The following is a 24,599-nucleotide window of genomic DNA, read 5'->3' on the forward strand; positions in this document are numbered from 1 at the left end:
ACAGACAGCCCTTACTGGTGCCAGAAGTCTTCTGCTCCATACTGTCCGATGCTCCACCAAAGCTCATGAAGGACACCTGGAAAGTGCCACATAGGTATGGAGACATCACCAGTACCAACCCTGCATCTACTCTTATGGACCTCCACCTCTTGACTAGAAACGCTAGCATCTCAGATTGCCCATGGTAAAGTCATAAGTTGGGACACTAATTAATGCATGGTGGTGGGGAGGAGGATGGAAGGAAAGATCCCAAGAACCTCTGGGGTTTTGTTTGTGCTTTGTGCTTGTGTTTGTTTTGAGACAGGCTCTCTTTACACGTCCCTAGCTCTTTTAGAACTCACTGTGTAGACCAGGCTGGCCTTGAGTTCAGAGATCTGCCTACCTCTGCCTCCCAAGTGCTGGGATTAAAGGCACGTGTCACCAAGCCTACTGTTCTATCATTTTTAAATATTTATTTTTAATTGTGTGTATATGTGTCTTATGTGCACATGTGAGTGCAGGGACCCACAGAGTTCAGAAGAGGTTGTCAGACCCCTGGAGCTGGAGTTACAAGTGGTTGTAAGCCTCTCAATGCTAGGAGTGGAGCTCAGGTCCTCCAGGCAAGCAGTACAAGTTCTTCCAGCCCCTGCTCTGATTGGGGGAGAGGTAAATTTACATTACTATTTATCATCATCATCGCCGTCATCATCATCATCATCATCACCGATACAGGATTTCACTCTGTAGCCTAGGCTGGCCTGGAACTTACCATGATCCTGGAGTGTTCAATCAATCTAGCAAGCTCTCTCTCTCCCTCCCTCTCTCCCTCCCCCTCTCTTCCCTCTCTTGTGAAGACAGGATCTAGCTATTTAACTCAGACTATTTAGTTTACATCCTGTTGTCTCAGCACCCTGCACGCTGGGATTGCAGGTGTGCACCACCATGGCCTGTGGGGCCTTAATTCTGCTGCTGCCTTTCTAGGTGGCTGAAGGTCCTCTGAGCTACCTCTCTCCACCTTTGTTCTGCCCCAACCCAGCCTGTCCTTTCCCTCTGGCTACCTGCTTTGCAGTAAGAAACCCCATACTACTCAGAACATGGGGTTCTCTGGGTCAGGGGAAGAGCTGTGCAGGGTGGTAGGGAGGAGCAGGAGGAAAAGGCTGCATTGCTCCTGTCCAGAGTACTCTAGGCTCCAGCCTGCTGTCCATGAGGGAGGGGACAGGTTTTTAATTGACAGGAAGTGAAGTCTTGCTGGCTGGATTTAGTCATCTTTCTATGCCCCGCCCCCTTGACTTGTCCTGCCTGCTTCAGTAACACCACCCCCTGCAGCAGAGTTCACTTGATGCTGGGCACACAGAAAGCACAGAAAGGGACACAGCTAGGTCCTAGCACGGTGAAACTCAGACTGTAATGCGTGGTGGAAATATGCAAACTCCCTTCTGAGAACTAGAAAGTGTCTCAAATACAAACGCTGGGGATTGAACCCACGGCCCTGTGCATGCTAGGTAGCTGCTCTACCATTGGGTCCTGGGGGTGGCATGGGGTCATCAGGACAATAGAAACCATTGCCTAAACAGGTTCCTGTCTTATCCTACTACCTGTCCATAGGATCTTCATAGTGAAAGTGCAGTCAGGAAAGCTGGCCCCTTAGCACTCTTTTCTTCAAGGGAACAACCAGAAGCCCAGACAAAGATTGTATGGGGCCAGGATGTGCTGGTGACTCTCGGAGACAGTCACTCCTGCAATGGCCATGTGGAGTCAAATTTCTTTACCAGTGGCCTTAATGTGGGCAGAAAATTAAATTTTGAAGCTAATTTTGGATATAATATAATTTAAAATTTGCATCCATCTCATCGAAAACAATTTAACAATAAAAAAGGCAAAATATTGGCATATACTTATCATATTCATCAACTTGGCAATTCTATTGAGCAAGGAAAGCCAGTCTCAAAAGGTCACATACTTTATGGTCTCATTCTGTTATATTTTTGAAACACTCAAATTCTAGAAATGAACAAGAATCCTCTTAGCAATCAGGGATTGAGGAGAGGGGCCCGGTGTGGCGACAGGCAGCTGGCACTGTGACGGTCTCAGCAGCTGTGGATCTTGCACGTGGTTACTCTCTGTCAACAGGTGACAGAGTCTCAGAAGACCACATGTTCATAGAGAGGAATGTGGTTTCTCTGTGTGCACACGGGACTGTGCGTGTGTAAGACCGGCCAGGTCCGAGCGAGCTGTGGGTTACAGCGACATCTTTTCCTGGCTTCCATAGCACGCTGTAGTTCTGTAGGGTAACACGATTTGAGGGGTTGGGTGAAGAGCATACAGGGACTTCTCTGTTCTTTTGCATGTCTATGGTACATACACAGAATATAAAATTTACATGTTTAGTCAGTTCTACATGCACAGCACCATAGATTGGTTCTTGAGCATTCCTCTAAAGGCCTGTGTGATGAAGTCTTGATCCCCAGCCTGTGACACTACTGGGACTTGGAAAAAAAACCTTTGGGGGGGTAAGGGGTGGGGCTTAATGTAAGGAAGTTAGGTTACTGAGTTGTGTCATCAGAAGGGACACTGGAACCTTGGCCCTTTCCTATTTCTCTCTGTTTCCTGGTCACAATGAGGTGAACAGTTTTTTCTTTATTTAGTTTTTTAATTGTGTGGGGGTATTTTGCCTGTATGTATGTCTGATGCCTGTGGAGGCCAGAGAGTGTACTGGATCCCCTGGAACCAGAGTTACAGAGGGTTGTGAGTCACTACATGAGTGTTGGGGATGGAACTGAGAGGTTCTCCAGAAGAGCGGCCAGTGCTGTTAACCACTGACCCATCTCTCCAATCTCCAACCTCAAGAGCAACCTCTTGTCATACACTCCTCAGGTTCTACCTCTCACAGGCCCAAAGCCATGGGGCAAAGTGGGCTGGTCTCATCAAGGAAACTCTGATGTCCTGCACTGCATCCACCTGGAAACCTGAGGGGGTGGTGAGGAAATGAAGGAAGGACAGACACACAGACACATGTACAGAAAAGCTGGGGTCAGATAGGCCACAAGCCCAACCATGCAGAATCTTGCTGTTTTTATTACGTATAGCAACATAGGAAGGGGGTCGGCTGAGCTGGTAGACGGTCTCTGCAGGGGAGCAGTCTGAGGCTGAGGTCGTCTGGAAGGAGGAAGCTGCTGGTCCCAGGGTTCACACACTGGTCAGCAGATTGCGTGCATTCACACTTGGAGCAGAGGAAGACTTGCCTGGTCTCATGGGTAAGGGCCTATGTCCATGATACACATTTACGTGGGACCTCCTCGGCTCCCCACGGCTGTGGACCAAAAGCAACCTTCCCTTCTTATGATTCTCTCGGGTATTTTGTTACAGTAACGGGAAGCTGACTGACATGGGTGGCAATAATATCTTCAGATTATTTTGAAATAAAGACTACCGGGCTGGAGAGATGGCTCAGCGGTTAAGAGCACCCGACTGCTCTTCCAGAGGTCATGAGTTCAATTCCCAGCAACCACATGGTGGCTCACAACCATCTGTAAAGAGATCTGATGCCCTCTTCTGGTGTGTCTGAAGACAGCTACAGTGTACTTATATATAATAAATGAATAAATAAAAAAATTTAAAAAAAAAAAAGACTACCAACCATCTCCAGAAGCTTTTAATCCCACCCCCCAATTGAAAGTTCATAATCATTAAATCCCCGTTCTCCGCCTCCTGATAGTTTTCACTCTGCCTTCAATCTTTTTCATCTCGCCTGTTCTAGGAACCTCGTGGCCGACATTTTTCGCTCAAGTTAATGTCTTTATGTTGTGGCATGTGTCAGAACATGTGGGCACACTGAAACCTGAGCCATATCCAATGTGAACCTACCACGTCCTTTTCATCTGTCCATCCATTGATGCTCCTTTTATTTCTACTTTTTAGCTAGAGTGATCCTCATAAATCTTTGGCAATCTTTTGTGTACTTAAAATGATTTGAAGATAAAATGTTAAAAATACATAATCAGAAATAAATTTCATGAAGTGGCCAATCTTTTCCTCTGTTCATCACATAAACTAGAGAGCGCTGATGGTCTTTGAGCAATTTCCCAAGGCAGGTCATTTAAGGGCATGTGGGACTTGAATTTTTCTTTCTGATTAGAGAAGCATATGTCCACAAGTGAGCTTGGGGAGTTCAGATAACCTCGATCAGCCTGGCCCATGACTAGAAGCTTAGAATAAGGTAGAGAGGAAACCCAGGGCCCTGTTGAATTCCAGTAGACGGCGGGATTCACATGGTGTTGGCTGAACTGAAATGTAACATAGCCAGGAAGTAATATTTAGCAGGAGAGGGAAGCCTAGGTTTGGAAGATTTGTTTACATCACTGGTGTCTTTCCTGCTGGCAGTTTGACATCCGTCTCTCAGTACACTGATGTCTTGTGGCTCTAATGTACCCTCATATACAGCATTGATAGTGCCTCATATGGGTACTTGAATATCCTGGAGTGACTGAGGGGAGCTCCTCCTCTATAGCCTAAGGGGAAGACGGGAGGAAAGGGCCCCACAGGGCTCAGCTGAGGGTGCCATTGCCACCTCCCCAAACTTGTCACCGGAAAGTGTTACAGAGGGGTTATGACAGAGGTGACATGGCTGAAGAATCACCAGCTGGGAGCAGCTTTGTCTTTGGTTTTAGAGAGCTAGGGACTTTGAACCTCAACACTTAAAGCAAAACTTCTGTCTGTACATTTTCTGCCCCTTCGGGAGAGGGGAAAACCCAACCCTCAAGGAGGCCACATCTCTCCCACCCTGTGTGTGGAAGATTAAGCGAAGAAGTGTTCCAGACTCTTCAATATCAGAAAACCTCACTCCCTTTTCTCACCCTGCGGCTCAGCCTGGTGATGCCATCCTAAGGATGGGAACATGCTGCCCTTCCCACTCCCGCTGCTGCTTCTCTCTTTGTCCCTTCCTCTCTGCCCGTCCTCCTCCTCCTTCTCCTCGGTTCAAACTTCACTTTCCTGCTTGCCTCTCCTGTGAAACCGAGTTGACATATTAATCATTACAAAGCAGCTGAATGCTCCACTTCATTAATCCAGAAGAAAATACTGTCAGCTGGTAAGTCCGTGAGCACTCATGTGCCTCCCCAGGGCCCAGGAGCCTGGAACTGGGTCTGTTTCCATGAGTAACAAAACAGAAGGCCTTTATGGAAGGCCACAGTGACCCTGGTGCTGGACGGACATGAGAGGCTGAGAATGTGGGTGGGCTGCCATCCCTGAAGATCCATCATGGACCCTGGCAGACCTTGGGCTGGTCAAGGACTCTAGTGGAGGCCAACTTGTAAAACCCCATTAGGGTTGCCAAGACCAGAACAATGTGACTTTAATAAGGTTAAAGTTGGCGGTTTTACAACTTTTAGTCATGATAAGGTTTTTAGTCATGTGGGAGAAAGAACTAGAGAAGAGGGTCTGCCTAAATCCTCCTGTCAGATGCTGGAGTGTGGTTGGGCGTGGCCTGGAGCCAGACTCCTGAGACTGCCTCTGAGCCCGGGGCTGATCTTCCCAGCTCTACCTTCAGCCCTGCACGTGAACAAAGCCTGTTCTCACATCTCTGGCCTCTGGAACTGATAGAGAAATGAATCTGGGTGGCTAGTTTCAGACACAGAGAGTCCTTGGGACAAACTGACTTAAGTGGAAGCAAATGCCCTGGTCAAAGGTGTCACCTACCCTTGGACTTCCTCTGTGCCACCCACCACAGTAATAGCATGAAGAGGGGTTGTTTCATCACCAAGAGAATCTTTTCATTACTGCCTTCCAGCACGGGCTACTTTATTACCTCTCTGTCTGCCCATCTTTCTACTGTCTTTTCTGGAAAATCACTTCTAGCCACGTCCTTCTTTCCTACCTGAGAGAAATCAACTGCCCTGAGAGAGATCAGTGTGGGACATTCGTCGAGAGCAGTGCGCACCTCTTCAGGGGGCTCCATCAGAAAGGAGACACTTGAGAGAATCAGCTCATAGGAAAGAAAGCTTGGTTCACGGCATCTGAAGTTTCATTCATGCCTCATGGCTTTGGGCTGTTGTGAGGTAGAATGGGGCAAGAGCATGCTGTAAAGAAGATGATGGTGACCAGGAAACAGAGAAACAGGAAGAGGCCAAGGTCTTGGGATCTCCCTGAGGACACACTTCAGTGATTTGATTTATATACACTAGGATCTACCTCCCAAAGGTTCTACTGTGTCCCAATAGTGTCCCAAGCTGAGGACCAAGGTTTCAACATATGGTTCTGGGACTGTCCCAGCTGCTCTGCAAAGCTCTGTGTAAGTCCTTCCTCTAAGGACGCTATCAAGGATGGGCTGTGAGGATGCCTCTCTGTGGGTGCGATGCAGCTGGTGGCACAGGCCTATGACCCCATCACTTAGGAGGGTGAGGAGGAAGACTGAGAGTTCAAGGCCTGTCTGGGCGACAGAGTGAGTTCACATCTAGCCTAGGCAACTTACTAGACCCTATCCAAAGACTGTAGGGTTCCATACATGGCCACCCAGGTCCTATTGAGTGCTGAGCACACACTGAGACCTGTGAGCTCAGATGGAAACAGTGTTCTGCCAGACTCAGAAGAAAACTTGAATGTCATGGTCTTGACTCAGTGGATCATCCTTTACTGGTAAAAATATCATTTCTAAATGGGCCACTCGTTTCCTGCAGGCGAAATTGTTGTCAGCTTTTATCACAGCATATGTCATACCGTGTCCATTTGTGTCAATTTCAGATACAGCAGAGGGTCACATCTATGTCTATGATACCATCAGATTGGCTTGTTTAGAACGTTTACTCAAAACTCAGATCAATAGCTTCGGTGACACGCTTAGTCTGCTGTCAGAGGCAGCACAGCGCCCTTCAGAAATGCAGAGATTCAAGGTCTCCGGCCCTGGAGAAGTGCGCTAGCTGCCAGAGATGCATGTTGAAGAGCAGAGAACACATGGAATCCTTGCTCACATGCTGGCTGTACAATAACACATGGAGCGGTGAAAATCCAGGCATGGTTTATCTCCTTCAGAGACTACAGTTCATCTGGGTGCTTCCTTGATGAAACGGCAAACCACAGCTGAGGGGTATAGAGATGTAAGAGACTGCAGTCCCAGCATCATGGTACACAGGTCACTCTGGACTCACAAGTTGGTGAGGGTTAATGAAGCAGGCAGTTTAGGGAAAGAGTGGCCCTTGGGAGACCAACCTTGGCTATGCTGGTGCGCAGGTCTCCTGAGATCACTTTCTTTTGGGTACAGAGCTGGAGTTCTTTTTCTGGGCCCAAGATGGACGTTGGACCATCAGGGCTTCTGTGGAGTGGAGCTGGGTCTCTTGTTAGGCCCTGGGATCACTCCCTCCAAGGCTCCTTGTTTGATAGGCTTGATTCCCTAGCCCAGCTGTTTTCAACCTGTGACTCGTGACCCCTTCAGAGGTTGAAGTTGAATGACCCTTTCACAGGGGTTGAATTTCAAGTAACCTGCATATCAGATATTTACACTGCAATTCAAAACAGTAGCAAAGTTGCAGTTATGAAGTAGCAACAAAAATAATTTTCTGATTGGGGTCAGCACAACATAAGGAACTGCATTAAAGGGTCTCGGCATTGGTCAGAACCACTGCCCCAGCCCCTTTGGACCAAGGTAGGCCCAGCTTCTCACCTGCCCTCAGCTCAGGACCACACTGGGACCTCTGGGACACTCCAGGTAGCAGGGCTGTAGGTGAAGGGCTGATTATGAATGGTCACAGGCCACCTCAGCCCCTCAGTGTTCAGCATTTGGAAACAGGAAACGCTGGTGTGGTGGAGTGGAAGGTCGGCCCATGTCACTACTAGGGAGGGTTGTGGAACCTCCCCCGTGCTTGTCAAAAACCTGGACTGGGAGTAACATTCAGAAGGGCCCAGGGAGGCAACTGAATGGGGATCAGCTGCTTTTACTCCCAGATGAATCTCTGGATCAAAGGCTCTCCTTGCCAAGGGGAAGGAGACATTCTTGTGCATGGCCCTCCTGACCCCCACGTTTCCCTCCCAGATAAGCATTCTCCTTTGCCCGCCCTGGCCACTCCTCACTTGTGAAAGAGCAGTGTGACTCACAGCTGTGGGGAAGGCAGTTAGGTGAGCCTAATTCAAATGCCAGGCAGATGCAAATGCAGGCTTTTCTATGAATAGCAGCCCAGTTGTTCCCTGGAGGCTGAGCTGGTTGGTGCCTTCTCATCCAAAGTACATTTGCGCGTTTCCAATTTATGAGCTGAACCCTGGGCTGCCTACCTTTGGCCCCTCAAGGCCAGCGCTGTGTTCTTTGTTCCCTAAAGTCTCCCCAGAGTGAAATATTAACAGGTGGTGGGGTGAAAGGACCTGGGAGCCTGGGAAGGCAGGGCTGGAGAGGAAAGGATACCTGGAGGGCGTGTTGTTCACTGATCTGGAATTTTCCATTCCTCTTACGCTCACATGGCCAGAGCAGTGTTACCTTGAAGTCACAAAACTAAGATGGCTGCAGGGTGGCATGTGCTAAGTAGCCGGCTGCTGACCACAGCCATTTACAGCCTGGTGATTACTTAGGAGACCAAAGCTCTGTGGTGTAGTGTGGTGGGAATGATCAGGCCTGCTCAGGAGGCCCCGGGCTGGCTGTGGATGGACTCCCACAGTAGCTTGAGTAATCCTGGAGATGCCACAAGATGTCCTGCCATGTTTCCTTGGCTGATGGCTGCACGGGGTTCTGTTCTGCTCTGACAGCACTGACTGAGCTCCATTTATTCTGGGGTGGAAGCTGTATGTCTTTGTCACCTCCAGGAGGTGATTACTGTCAGCTTCCTCCACTCTGGCTCTCCATTCTTGCCTCCTGTCCTTGTTCCCTTTATTTTAAGGCAGAGGACTAAGCCAGACTACAAGTTGGTCATGTGCCTTTGGATGCCAACGGCTCACCTTTGACACTTTCCAGGGCTGCCTGTCTTTAGCCACGTGACCCAGGTCTAATTATTTGGTTTCTTCGGAGATCAGTGTCCTCATGTGTCATGGGGGGAAACTATGTTAGGACTTTTATGAGATTTATAAACTAGGACCTCTTACACAAGGGTTGTGGGAATATGTCAGTATCCTTTTAAACTTGAGGACCGGTGTGCACAAAGAACTCATTCCTCTACCAAGGAGCTCCCTCAGGACTCTTCCTGTGAATGGGGACATGATGCCTAATTGATGGGCCTTTGGTCCCTTTTCCTTGTCTCAGGGCAGGGCATCTTCTAACTAAGGATACCTGGTGTGAGTGATGCTCAAGTGCACTGCTAAGTAGTTAAGAAGTGTTTAGAGCAGAGTGGCGGCAGCCCATGCCTTTAGTTCTAGCGCATGGGAGGCAGAGGCAGGTGGATCTCGAGTTCAAGGACAACCTACTCTACAAGAGTAAGTTCCAGGAAACCCTGTCTTGAAAAAAACAAACAAGTAATAATGCTAAGTATATAAAATTTTAAAAAGAAGAAGTGTTTTGGAAGCAGGTAAAGCAGAGTTTTGAATTTGCCCTGTCTCCTAGCACAGTGTTTCTCAGCCTTCCTAATGTTGTGCCCCTTTAGTACAGCTCCTCATGTTGTGGTGCACCCCAAACCATAAAATTATTCTTGTTGCCACGACATAACTGTAGTTTTGCTATGGTGCTAAATCGTATTGCAAAGACCATTTTTTCCCATGGTCTTAGGCGACCTCTGTGGGCAGGTCTTTGACCTGCAAAGGGTTTCGACCACAGGTTGTGGCCCCCACTGTCTTAGTAGATGCACGATCTTCCCTTCCCTCTGTCTCACTCCTGATGTCTGTAACACAGGGGTGTAAGAAACACTACTCCATTAGTGTGTGATTAATTGTGACAATGTGTGTAGGCATCTGTCTCAGTGTTTAATAGGAAGATGTATAGTAAAGATGGCCTCCTGGGCAGCACTGAGGCTGGATGTCGCCAGAACCTCCCAGGTAACAATCATCAGGCTTGTCCAGGCATTCCCAACAGAGATCTTGATATGGATTGAGTGGCTTGTGGTTGCAATGGTTTGTTTGCTCCTGGCTCCCGTCCACAGACACTTACTGGGGCCTCAAAACCCATTAGGCACTCAAGCGTTCAGTACTCTATGCATTTCCCAGAAAAGGCAGGCCTTCTGCTGGTTACATTACAGATTCCTCCTGCAGTTTACTGCTTCCCGACACCTAGTGCTTTCTTGCTCCTGTTGCTTGGTCTTGGAGACCTGCCATGTCCTATAGCTGATCTCATGCTATCAGCAAAGGCAAGGAAAACAATGGCCTCTTCACGGGACTCTGCCCTCCGTAAGCTCAAGGACCACAAGTGCTACCAGCTGGGCTGGAAAAGCAATGCCCGTAGTTTCTGAGAGTGCTCAGCTAAGAAACATAGCCCATACATGTGGATGGGCACACAAGTGTGTGTGTTTGTGTGTTTGTGTGTGTGTGTGTGTGTGCGCGCGCACATGTGCAAGCGTGCACTGGCCCTCACACAGTGAAATCAAAGTGTAACCTAAACAGGCCTTGAATTTATGATCATTTTGCCCCAGCTTCCCTGGTACTGGTACTGGAATTACAAGCCTATGTAGCAATCAGCAGGTCGCCTGAGGGAGCGTATCTGCATATTCCATTGTTGGCAGTATCCTGAAGAATGGGGATTTATGAGAACCTTTCTCAGATGAATGGGAGAAAAGTTCTGGAGTAGATTCAGACTGGAGCAGGAAGGGAGAGTGAGTTGTTGCCTGTGTCTTTGTGATCTTATCTTGACTTCCTGGAGCCTTCAATTTTCTATTTTAAAGCGTTGATGTTGGCCCACGTCCAGTTCCTTTGCAGCAGTGGCTAGGGTAGACATAATGGCATGGAGACAGACTCGTCGGTCAGATCTCAGGCTTAACCTCAGATCTGTCCACAGTTGGCTATTCGATTGGTCAATGTGACAATTCACCAGGGTGTTCATCAAATGTGAACAGTGTGTAATTGTGATTGGGAGGAGTGGTGCATACTGGTAACCCCAGCATCTCAGGAGGCCGAGCAGAAAGATTTAAGCCTGGGAATTAGAGGCCAATTTGGGCAACACAGTCAGACCCCATCTCTTAAAGGGAAAGGGAGAGTTTAGAGAGAATGCTCAGAGAGTAAGAGTATCTCCTTCTCTTGCTCACAGCTGCCTGTGATTCCAATCCCAGGAGATCTAACACTCTCTTGGCTTTTGAAGGCTCCGTCGTGTATGTGGTATACATAAACTCACACAGGCTCACACACAAACACGTAAGAATAATTGAATGCATATATAAAGCTTAAGGGAAACCCAAACCAAATCAAAATAAAAAAGGTCACGGATTACAGTACAGATGTTGTATCTGGTGGAGGTGACCTCTGTAGTCATCCAAGCTAACATCTCACATTCTGGTTCTACAGCCTGTTTTTAAGGTTGGCACTTGAGGGAGGAGGCAGAAGACATCTGTAGAAGATTAAACTCTGTTTCCCACAGGGTAACAGCCAGGGGGCCTGTCCTCTCCTGCCCAGGCTACAGAACTTCATGGCAGGCCTTGAAAAGTTCCTCCCACTGTAAAGCGGGCTTCTCAAGGGTGGAAAGGGTGAGGAGGCTGAAAAGCCCAGGCTGTGGAGAACGCAAAGCCAGGTTAGACACGAGATAGCATAAAAAGCAAAGGCAGAGTGGAATACAGCAAGTTCAACGGCTGAAGGGGAGAGAGGAAGCCATGCTGGGAAGGGAAGAGACTCAGCCAGCAGAGACCCCTCCACTGGGCATCTCGAGCCCAGTGAAGGCTGATGTGGAGCATCCTGCCTGCCTAGGGCGCTAAGTGCCCCTGGGGATGTGTGTGCTGACAGGCAGAACCCACAGAGCTACCAAGTGGGGAGAGCAGGGCAGGGGGCTTTGTGATCTAACAAATAGTTGTATTTTGCGGCAATGTAGATAGTTGTCCCTTGACTTATGGTGAAGTTGTACTCTCCTTCCCTCTCCTCCAAATCAAACAAATAAAAAACCACCTAGTGTGTTGAAAATATACATCGGTACCACAGCACACCTACCCTTCCTGGTTCTGGCTTAGCTGGGTCACTGCACTGTAGTCTTACTTGTGATCTTGGCGACTCTGGTGTGTTGTTTCTGCCTACTATTGCAGACTATGGTGGTGTTGGCCAATCACACTGCAAAAGATCAAAGGTCAGACATTCCAGAGTGGTTTCTCCTGAGTGTGTCTCACTTCCACAACACCGTGAAGTTGACAGATTACAAATCTTACTGGACAAGGCTGCTTTATGGTAAAAGAAACATTTCAAAACCTGCCAGGAAGTTTTGTAGCCTGGGCAGGAGAGGACAGGTGCCTGGCTGTTACCCTGTGGGAAACAGATTTTAATTTTCTATAGATGTCTTCTGCCTCCTCCCTCAAGTGTCAAAGAAATCATCTAGAGGGACCATGTGCATTCAAAAAATGTAAGTAATGTGTTGTAAACAAACAAAGGAGACCCGGGGACTGGAGAAATGACCAAGCCATGGCTAAAGGCACGTGCTGCTTTTGCATTCCCAGCACACATGCAGCAACTTACAACCATCTGTAACTACAGTTCCAGGGGATCAACACCTTCTTCTGACCTCTTCCAGCATCAGGCATGCCCTTGGTGCACAGGCATCCACACAGGCAGAACACTCAGATATACAAAAAGAAATGAACAAAACCACACATAAGGTTAGCATCTGATTCCCTCCCTCACGCCACCCGAGCCCGAGCCCTGTTCGATGTTAGCTTGGTAGGTCACTGAAGGCTTTGTTTTGCGTTCATCTTTTTGTTTACTTTTAAAGATTTATTTACTGCATTTATGTAAGTACACAGTCTCTGCCTTCAGACACACAGAAGAGGCCATTGCATTGGGTGACATTATAGAGGGTCATGATCAAAGCAACTCTTATAAGGACAACATTTAATTGAGACTAGCTTACAGGTTTAGAGGTTCAGTTCATTATCACCAAGGCAGGAGCATGGCAGCGTTCAGGCAGGCATGGTGCAAGAGGAGCTGAGAGTTCTACATCTTCATTTAAAGACCGATAGGAGAAGCCTGGTTTCCAGGAAGCTAGGCCGAGGGTCTTAAAGCCCACATCCACAGTATTAGACTTCCTCTAAGGCCACACCTACTCCAACAAGGCCACATCTCCTAATAGTGCCACTTCCTGGGCCAAGCATATTCAAACCACCATGAGATGTGTGTGTGTGTGTGTGTGTGTGTGTGTGTGTGTGTGTGTTACACACAAACAAACAAATATTCATCTTCCCCTCTCTTTTCAGCCAGGTATTGAAGGTTGGGCATTCACTCATTTAGGCAAGTAGTAAACATTTATCCTGCTCTTATGGCATCACAGGCCTTTGCTTGGTACAGAGAAAACAGGTCATTTAAACAGGCCCTAACCTGGAAGTTCTCCAAGCCTGAAGAAGGACATGTTAGAACAAAAGTGTGGGTAGGATATTGGGGGATTATCAGGGGTGCAGCAGGCAGTGTACTCAAGCGAGTCTCTGATGAACTATCAATACAGTGAAAGCTGGGCTGATGCAAGGGTGCTGAACCCAACTGAGGAGGAAGGAAGACGGCAGAGGCAGGTGTATGTGTTAGGCAATGGCTCCCTAATGTTCCATTAGGGATCACACCCTTAACCTCCTTATAGGCTATCTATAAATCCACAGTCCATGCAAAACAATGGGCCTTAGGTCCAGGTTGAGCTCTCTGGCAAGGGCATCTTGAGCCCTGGTTGGCTAGATGCCCGTGGGGAGTGTGTGTCTGGTAGCCTGCTTTCCCTCCTACAGCATTCATCACATGTCTGTTGTCCCCAGGGTCATGTTTGTACCCCCACAAGACTATAAGCTCTGTGATGTAGGAATAAGTCTGTCTTGTCCACTGTTGTGCCCCAGGACCCAGCACAAAGTGGTTCATGGTAAGTGCTCAGTAAAATATTTATTCAAGGGATGAATAATGAATAAGTGGAGGTAAAAGCAGTCAGGCCAAGGACTGGCAAGTCCCTTAGACTCTAGATGTTTCCTTTTATATTCCTTTATTATTAACTATCTGTTATATTAGATATGTAACCAAAACCCAGAGAAGGCTTTAACATCTTATTTTTGATAGAGAACAAATTATATTCAGTGTGGTAATCTGATGCTCCTGATAGGAAACACACAATTCTGGGTAGCCAGCATTTCCATCTTCTAAAAAATTCCTCATTTCTTTGTATTTGAAAACCTTCCTTAACTGCTTTTGAAAAAAATGTATATTAAGTCACCCTGTCTTGCTGCAGAACCCTAGAACCAATTCTTCCCATCTGCATCTTGTTACCCACGATCCAACACCAGGCTTCATCCCTATCCCCTTCCACTTCTCGGCCTTGAGTAACCACATCCTATGCTCTTCCTTCCAGGAGACGTACCTATGTAGCTTCCACGTAGGGATGAGAGCAATAGCATTCATCCTTCCGCCTTGTTTCACTTAACAGGATGTCCTCTGGTGCTATCCATTTTCATGCAAATGCCAGCATTTCAACAGATCAAAGTCACCATGAGTCAGGGTCACCCTAGACAGCATAGCTATCACAAAAGCAAAATATAACCAATGCAGGCAAGAAGGCAGGAAAAGGGGCTCGTAAACATGGCTGATGGGAATGTAAATTATTATTATTTATTGAAACCAGCATGGAGGTTTCTGGAAAAATATAAAAAATAAAAATGACCCAGCAACCTTGACTGGAGATATATCCAAAGGAAATGCAGTTATCATAGCAAGAAGATCCCTGTGCTCCCATGTTTGTTGCCCTGCCTTCCACAATACCCAGGATATCAAACAAGGTTCCTGTCAACAGATGAAGAGATAAAGAAAATGTTGGCCATAAACATAATACATACATGTACTAGTTACTTCTTTCCTGTCACTGTGGCCATAACACTTGACAGAAGCAACTTTAAAAAAGAAAGGTTTAGTTTTCTCATAGTTTTGAAAGAGTCTCAATCCATCGTGGCAGGGAAAGTGTAGGGAAGCAGCTTGACAGGAGTATGGGTACAGGACTACACAGGCTCCATAGTACACAAGGCTGGACCAGCATACCTGGAGGAAGTCCTCATAAGAAACATCCTGGGAGCTGGAGAGATGGCTCAGCGGTTCAGAGCACTGACTGCTCTTCCAGAGGTCCTGAGTTCAATTCCCAGCAACCACATGGTGGCTCACAACCATCTGTAATGGGATCCGATGCCCTCCTCTGGTGTGTCTGAAGACAGCGATAGTGTACTCATATAAATAAAATAAACAAATCTTTAAAAGGAGGGGTTGGGAAGATGCCTAGTATTTAAGAAAATAGAAACAGATTCTGTGCATAATCTTAGAGAAAAGCCAAAAAGATATCTCTTTACTTTTTATAAATCTCTGGTCAAGTTATTTACTCTCTTTGGGCCTTTTTTCAGTGCTAATAGTAAGACCTGGTATGCTGACCTCAAGACAGAGACTTGAAGATCAGACATTAAAAACCACAAACACCACAGAAGCATGAGGCATTGTCTTCATTGTTATTAACTGGCTCCTTGTCCTACAAAAGAGGTAAGAACATTAATCGATCAAGGTACAAAATCGTCAAGTGTCCAAGCACAAAAGGGTGGCAGAGCAACTGGCCCCTCACAACTCTGTTCCTCTGCTAGAACCGAAAGCCTGAAGAGCCGGGAAATGGGACGGCCTTCCAGGAGCAAACAGGCAGTTTGTTCTCTGGTGGATGCGCTTAGCTGTCGATGAAGCGTATTTCACTGAAGGCCCTGTTATAAGGACTCCTGATGCCATCACAGGAAGGGGCCTGAATGTGATGGGAGCTTAGGAAGCAGAAATCCTCAAGCTCCCGATGAGACCGCTATGCTGACCACTGCACCTCTAAAATCCGAGGGTGGGAGCTGTTCAAATACACATCCCTGAGTGCCTGTACCCTAGAATCTAGAGTCTGGATCACACATACTGCAGGTTACAGAACAAAGACCTTTTGAATTCTCTCTGGTCACAAGCTGTTTAAAAAAAAACTTCTTCCTCTCAAGGCTACATCCAATTGGAAAGAGTAAACAGGTGATTTAAATAGGATCCAAATCCCATTGCTGCCAGAGGCCAGGCTGACTCTGTGGTCTGTGTTGCCAATGGCAGGCCTGTTGATGTCTGTGATCTAAGCTGACACCAGAAACCATATGGAAGTCCATGATCCATGCTTCCACCGGCTGCTCGGTACTAGGAAGCTTCCTTTGAAGTGGTATCGATGACTACAGACTCATAATTGAGAATGAGAGACTTCTCATCGAATTGAAGGCTTCTGAGAGCCCACCCCCAAAGAAACAGTCCACACCGGAAGCTACTGAGGATCGTCCTTAAAGTTGTGATAAGGACGCTGCAGTGCAGCTCTTCACAGATGGTGGCTTATGGTGGGGGTGGGGAAGGACTGTTTCCTCTAAGGGGCTGGCCTACTGGAGTTTGACCGTGCTCCAGTGAGTGTGTAGGCAACATAAATTAGACTTGGTGGGGTTTTTTGTTTTTTGTTTTGTTTTGTTTTTTTGTGGTGTGTGTTTGTGTGTGTGTTTGTGTGTGTGTGTGTGTGTGTGTGAGTGTGTGTGTGTGTGTGTGTGTGTGTGTGTGTGTGTGATGGTGGACCTGGGAGGAGTAGGAGGTGAGTGTGATCCAGGTACATTGTACAAAATTCCTAAATAATTAATTAATAAAGCGAATAGGAACCTGTATATAAGGAAAATGTACTGTGCATACGAATGACTGCATGAAGGCTGGACTATGGTACCAGACAGCGTACATGGGGATGACAGCAAAGAACGGGAGCCAGATTAAACAACAACAACAACAACAATAACAACAACAACAACAACAACAACAATAACAACAACAATAACAAACAACAAACCATTCTGACTGTCTAAAAAGTTATGGAATCATTTTACATGATGAAGTCCACCAGAATACCCACCCACTTCATGGGAAAGCAACCAATTAAGTTCTCTCTTTCTCTCTCTCCCTCCCTCCCTCTCTCTTCCCCCTTCCCCTCAGTTCTTCACATACCTAAAGCTTTGATATCTTAAGTGCTAAGGATCATAAAGCTTCTTTTTAAAAAAGCTATACTTTTATTATTGACTGATGGGTTGTGCGTGCGTGCGTGTGTGTGTGTGTGTGTGTGTGTGTGTGTGTGTGTGTACACATGCACAGGTGTGTGGAGGAGCACCTATGGAGACCAGAACAGGGGGTTGGATCTCATAGAGCTAGAGTTCCAGGTGGCTGTTAGCTTCCTGACCTGGTGCTAGGAACTAAACTCGTGCTCATCCCCACTGAGCCATCTGTCGACTTCCCCAGGAGATTCTTTAATTTCTTTTCTGTGTGTGAGTATGTGTGCATGCGTGTGTGTGTGTGTGTGTGTGTGTGTGTGTGTGTATGAGAAGGTCAAAGGGGAGTCAGTTCTCCTGGAGCTGGAGTTTCAGGCAATTGTGAGCTGACTTTTGTGGGTGCTGGGAATCATACTCTGTTTCTTTGCAATAACAAGATGCCAATGTGCTCTCCTAACCACTGAGCCATCTCTCCAGCCTGCAAAATGTGTTCTTATAAGCAATCCTGGGGCTCATGAAAAGTACTCAGGGCAAGAAGTGACCACTGCGACATGAATATGAAACTGCCCCAGGCAGTATAGTCTCACTGGACCTTGTACTGGGAGTGGTACGAGTTCCAAAGACGCTGGCATTCTTCAAAATGGTCTGTGCCAGGCTCTCTGACCTCTCGAGTCAAGGTAGTGTTCTCTCTCCTCTTGAAGATGAGGGAAAGCAGACTCCAGGAGTCCAGGTTAAAAGGAAATAGAAGCTTGAAATCTGATCTGCCACCCACGTGTTTTTTCTCCTCCAGCAGCTTCTGGGTACGATCTGTAATTCTCACTGTATTGTTTGTTTTGTTTTGTATTCCCCCCCACCCTCATGTAAAAAGTGCCAAGGTGAGTTAAAAACACCCGACAGGCACAAACCTGTACAGGTATGTTACCTGGAAGCTCTGTGAGAGGGCTCTGCATTTTCTCAATTCAGACCCCTACCATTATCTACAAAAACACGGAGTTTCCAATGCTTCTAAAGTATCTTCTTGGGGGCAGTCGGTGGAAGGAGGGGTTGTGTGGTGGATCTTTCAAGCTGATAAGGGCTACTGACCAAGAGCACTTATAATGGCAGCATGCCCCTCCCCTTACAACCCCTCTTCTTTCCTCTTCACCATCATGTTCGATGGGGTCCTCCCTACCATTGCATCCCACCACCTCGGACACCTCAGACATCACAGCGCCATCCCAGGAATGACAAACACCTCATCGTTACCGTCACCATTACCGTCTTCATCCCTCCCACCACCGTCACCATCACAAGAATAGAGAATCTTTTAATGTTGTGTAAGAAAGGTTGTTTACGAGTATTACACACACCCGTCTTCACCCCAAAGAATACTCTGCTAGACTTCTTTCCCTTAACATGAAGGGACCAGATGATGCAACATAAAAAAGAAGCAGCTTGACATGGCGGTGGTGCACACCTGGTATCCCAGTACTGAGAAGGCTGAGACAGGAAGACTGCAAATTCTAGGCCAATCTGAGCTGTAAAAAAGGACCCTGTCTCAAGAAAGAAGGGGAGAGAAAGCAGGACCAGGATTCTGTTAAGCCTTTGAAAATGAACAGACACACAATTAAGGGTCCAGAGTCCCTGTAAAACAAAACAAATGCAGGCATGAAGGAGTCTCAACTTTATTCCCACACCAGGATAAGAAAAAGAAGGGCAGGTAGATGCAGGCTTTGTGACTTGGGCATGCGTGTCACTGGGTTTGGCCCGAGACCAAGGCTAATGGGAGCGCTCCAGACTGTGCCATCTACACAAGAACTGGAGCAACTCACACTACTGAAGACCTGGGGCTTGAGACTCCAAGGATAGACAAGGGCCTAGTAAGCCGGAAGACTTGTTTTTGAAAGCTGTAAACCTACTGAAGCAACGGCTGTCCTCAGTCCCTAATTACAGCCTTGCTGGGGAGGTCTGGAAGAGCTCTAGGGGCCTCTGGGCTTGTAACCAGCTCCACTTAGGTAAGAGCCCTGTGCAAACAAGCCTCGGGGGGCCACAGACATGTAAACAGCTCTCCAGCTGACACTCAGACCTAGGGAATAAAACAAGTGCCTGCAGATCCCAGAGTCAGGAGCCAGCACCGCCCTGTGCCGGGGAAGGGATCCCAGGAAGTTTGCTGATTCACGGGAGAGCAAGCCCCGTGAAGGAGAGAGAGAGCCCAGTGGGGAGACTGGGTGTGGGACCGCCAGTGGGATTTGGAAAGGGGTGTGACTTCCTCAGGGCGAGGGCTGGGATGGCTTCAGAGAGGGAAATGGAAGAACAAGGAGGCAGAACGCCTCCCCCCCCCCCCTCCCGCCGTGTGCAGGGGAGCCTGGAGAGCAGCTCAGTCCCCGTAAGGAGCTGGCACTGTAAGAGGCAGGGGATGAACAAGGGATGAACACATGCGCACCCACACACCCCTTTGCGTCCCTCTACAATTACAGCAGGCGGTGGCTGGTGAGGATCACTCAACATCCGTGATTTAAGACCTTTGCCCTGTGCCGTAGAAATGGCTAAGTGGCAAACGCTACATTTTATGTATTTTACCACAAACAAACAGTGGGAGTGGTTAAAGGGTCTAGGTCCGATTACCCCAATAATAGGGTATCAGTTTAAAGGATTGGTTTATTTTTATTTTTGGTGTGCCGGTACCTGCCTGTACACATGTATGTGCATCACATTCATGCTTGGTGCCCATGGAGGTCAGAAGAGGGTGTCAGACCCCCTGGAACTGGAGTTATAGACAGTTATAAGCCACCACGCGGGCACTGGAAATTGAATCCGGGTCCTCTCAAGAGCTGCCGGTGCTCTGAACTACCAAGCCATCTCTCCAGCCTCTAGAGTATTTTTTTTTAAAATCCATAAAGCATTAAAATAAAAACAAGTTGAAAGTAAGGTCTTACTAGGAGTGTTCCTAACATGAATTTGTGGATGAATGAGCTACACTGGTTGGTTTTTTTGTTTGTTTGTCTGTTTTTGTTTTGTTTTTTTGGTTCTTTTTTTTTCCGGAGCTGGGGACCGAACCCAGGGCCTTGCGCTTCCTAGGCAAGCACTCTACCACTGAGCTAAATCCCCAACACCATACACTGGTTGTTTTTGACTTGGGATTGTTTTCTGTTCGGTTCCTTGGCAGCGCTGGGGGTTGACTCCAGGGCATTGTTCTGGGGAAGCAGGCACTCCACCACTGAGCTGCAGCCCAAAGCCTGAATTTAGGGATTAGGGTTTTCACATATGGACTTTAGGGGCGTATAGCCAGCCAGACCTTAGCACTTTCTAAGCGCAGCCTCCCCGGGAGCTTGGCAGCCTTCCTGGATCGCTTTTATCTTCTGTCCTCGCTGGTTACACCCTTATGGAAGAACAACAGGACCCTTCTGAGTCAGCCAAGAAAATGCTGTTGACGCTGCAGTGACTGGGACGAGACCCTTCTAAAGCACCCATGGGTTCCACTCACCTCCTTGCCTTGTTCTAAAGGGAGTATGCATTAGTTTTCTTTAAAAAAAATTTCCAGTGATCTGTTGTTTTATGTAAAACTGGATATCCTGGGGTTGACCATAAAGGGAGTTTCCAAACTACAAAACCCATTTTCCACTGACTTCATCATAACCACAGCCATGTTCCTGCAAGAAAAGAAAAATCTCCAGTAATCACAGACGAGGCTTTATACCACAAGAGGAGACTAAGCAGAGGCCAGTCCTGGGGCAGAACCTGCAGTTCTGGCAAGATTCTACCTGCCTAGAATCAAATGACAGGCAGGAGAGAATGAAACCCTGCGAAGGGTTTGGACCCAGCTCTATGGCTAGCAAGCCTTGGGATCCTGCTAGGTAAACTAGTTGACCTCTGACCTTCCGTTTCCCTCCCCACAAGAGGACACTAATCAAGCCTGTTTGAAGGGATGGTGTTGAGATGTAGTAGGTCCTTCTGATGGTGACTTCTGTGACCTACTGGCTCTCTTCCATTTGCAGTATTAAAGAGCCTGCTGTGTGCCCTTTGTCCCTATGGGCCCTCTCCATTACTAATAATGGCTAGCGTGCGGCAGCACACAGCACAGAGCCATCCTGTGCTCTATGACTTTACAGTAACCCTCCCAATCAGTGCTGCCCTGCCCTGTACAGTTAAAAAATAAAAACAAAAACCCACAGGCTTGACTTGCCATCTAACTCCTCTTGATACCAGAGACACGCCGGGAGAACATTCTGTTTTTTGAGACCTGGACTCACATATCCCAGGCTTGTCACCAAGTCCCTACATAGCTGAATATGATCTTGAACTCCCGATCTTCCTGTTCTCACCTGCTGGGTATTGACTCTAGGCGTGTGCCCATACACAGTGCTGGGGATCCAACTGACAGTTTCAGGATGATGGGCAAGCACTCCCTCCGCCTGAGCTCCGTCCCCAGCCCTGAGGATTCTTCTCTTCTACTCACTTCTGCACTCCCGGGCTATGGGGTTCCTTATCCATCTTGGATTCAAGGTCACTGTTTAGCGACAAAGACCATAACATGCCCAGTTATACTTGAATTTCAGACAGAAGACCACATGTTGATACATATTTTCTATGTAATATTTGGAGTGTAAATGTATTGAAAAGAAACTCATCTTCTCGGACCTATGGGCATTCATCCTGGAACCCTTAGGCATTCTCTGTTCCGTCAGGGATGCCGGATGTGGCTGGGCATAGCAGGTGCTGCTCCCTTTCACCCCCACAAAGCTTTCTTCTCTGCGTTCAGTGCCCAAGCATTGCCCAGCTCGGAGGCTGCGAGTAGTCATTGGGTGGGTGGGTCTCAAACAGCCATGTGTGCGTTTTCTTTAAAAACTGGAAATCCATGCGTTTATTTCTGCTGAGGTCTGTAAATATTTCGTCCGCTGTGCCGGTTCAGTCAAACCTCCCAGTTCCACCCTGTTGCAGCCGGCGAGCATTTGAAGCGTTCTGCTTTTAAAGCACACATGTACTTAACTTAATTGGCTGCCAGCCCATCGTTTGGAGATACTTGTCATCTTGGTGAGAGTGACAAAGGAACATTCATCTAGAACTAGCCCACTGGTCACCTCTGGCTTTTAGAGGCTCCCCGGCTTACTGTCCTTCTTAATATTGCTAATGTCAATTTTCTCCCCGGCACTTAAAGAGGTTAATCTGATGAGTTCAGTGGGCTTAAAAACAAGACACTGGAGATGAAAAGCAGGGTGTCTGGAGGGCAGGGAATTAAGGCAGTCTGCAGCCAAGTGCAGAGGTTGGACTTGAACCCACTGATGTGGGTTACCCTCCCCTCCCCCCTCCCCTCCCCTCCCCTCCCCCCCTCCCCTCCCCTCCCTTCCCTTCCCTTCCCTTCCCTTCCCTTCCCTTCCCTTCCCTTCCCTTCCCTTCCCTTCCCTTCCCTTCTCTTTTCTCTTTGCACATGCCTTTTCTCTTTCTCCTCCACCTCTCCCCATGGCAACTCCCCTGACCTCAATCCTTGGACCCAGTGAACTCTACTGAGTGTAGCTTCTTAATAAACCTGCCTTTAATACAATCTAATCAGGCTTGAACTGGCTCATTTCACAGGCAGCAGAGAAATAACCTATCCAAGGCCAGGTGTTGAAGTGGAGAACTATTCTTTACCAAAAGGGCCTGGAGGGAATTTTGCAGGCTAGGATCTATTAAGTCCAAAAAAAGCTAGAACTGAGTGACTTGCCAAATCCAAGAAGCCAAATGCAGAAAGGGTCCTAAATGTGGGGTTGGGGAGCCGCTTTCTCGGAGTTCTTTCTTAGCATCCTTGGAGCCCTGAGTTCAGCCATCCATACTTAGAAACCAGGAGTGATGGCGCACACTTGTCCCAGTACTAGGGAGGCAGAAACAGGAGGACCCAAAGTTTAAGGCCAGCCTTTCGCTTGTAAATTCGAGACCGATGTGTGCTAATGAGACCCTTTAGCAACAGCAAGAAGAAAAATGTGGAGAGGGTCTCCAATGTGGAAATCAGGAACGTAAGAGCTGGACAACATCAGGAGAACGAACACCAACTAAAGCGACGCTTGCTCTCTGTGGCTATCACCATAGCGACTTGTAAGCCTGCTGAGCTCTCAGCGAGGTGCTCAGCCAAGAGCTGAGAACCCAGAAAGCCAACTATCCATCTCCTGAGATCAATACACCAGCCCTCGGCTCTGCTGGCCTACGCATGTCTATACAGAGGGATAACATTGGCTAGAACCTAGTCCCCAGAATGGATGGCAGGGCCTGTTGTATTTGATGGAATGGGGATTTTTTTCTTCCTTCAGATTTTTCAAGGCTCCTTCAGATGCTGCCTGACTTGATAGTTATCTCTCTTCTGGTTGGATATAAAATGTCTTGTTAAGGCCCATATTGAACACTTGTCCTCTGGCTAGGGTAGCTGTTTTGAGGAGCTCCAAAGCCTTTGGGAGGTAGGGTCTGGTTGGTCACCAAGGCAGCCTTTGAAGGTTTTAGCCCCACCACTAGCTCTGGTGCTTTCTGTTTTCCTGGCTCATTTCCATCACAGCGCAGTTGCTCATGCCTCTGTATCTTGCCTGCCATAATGGATTGTGTCTAGTCTCCTTTTTAAAGACTGAACAACATTCCATGGTGTGTGGGTAGGTGTCTGTTCATTCAGATGTCAGTGGCCTGAAGGTAGCTGATGAAAATGACATCAGTGTGGGCACAGGGGTACAGACAGAGGATGGGGTTCCAAAAGCACCCCTTTCCCTTGAGCTGTGGGATACAAGTAATGGGAAACGCTGTGGGAAAGGTAATGACCGTGGGCATGTGGTGGAGTAGTACCACTGTTCAGTCATGTTCTATATGAAGGATGGTTCCTTCTACCCTTTCTTGTCAAGGGCAATTGAGTCCCTTTGGGCTTGTACAAAGACTTGTGGGGGACCTAGAGTTAGGAGGAGGGGACGAACCAGTCACATGTGAGCAAGACATCAACTACTTCTTCATTACAGTTCTCTGACAGATGGTGAGATTCTGGGAAAAAGGAGTCAGTGCTGACTCCCCAAGATGAGATAGGCAGAGACATCTGAACATGATAGGAGCCTTTAAAAAGTGATGCGTGCTCTGCTATGGTTTCTCTTCACCATCAACGTGACGGAGTCTAGAGTCAAAATTAGAGGACCTGGCTGAGTGTGTCTTTGAGATTGTTTCCAGAGAGAGTTAACTGAAGGACTGTGGACAGCACCATCTCCTGGGCTGGAGTTCTAGTCTAAAGAAAAGGGGGCGTAAGAGAGGTGAGCGTCAACCTTTGCCTTTCTCTGCCCACATGCCTGCCAGCCCCACTCTGGCAGACTGTATCCTTCAAATGCAGATAAACGCTTCCTTCTTTAAGATGCTCTTTCTTTTTTTTTTCAAGGTATTTTGTCCCGGAAAAGTAATGAACGCAAGCCCAACAATGTAAAGCATCAGCGTTGTCCTAGAGTTAGTGAAATCCAGGAGAGTGCTGACCTAAAGTTTGCCCTCCAGAATTTCCAAGTTGTAGGGTCCAGTTTTTGTTTTATTAGATTTGTTTAATTATGCATATTTGTTGTA

The sequence above is a fragment of the Rattus norvegicus genome, chromosome 2 (assembly GCF_021556685.1).
Source record: "Rattus norvegicus strain SHRSP/BbbUtx chromosome 2, alternate assembly SHRSP_T2T, whole genome shotgun sequence".
In the NCBI taxonomy this organism is placed as follows: domain Eukaryota; kingdom Metazoa; phylum Chordata; class Mammalia; order Rodentia; family Muridae; genus Rattus; species Rattus norvegicus.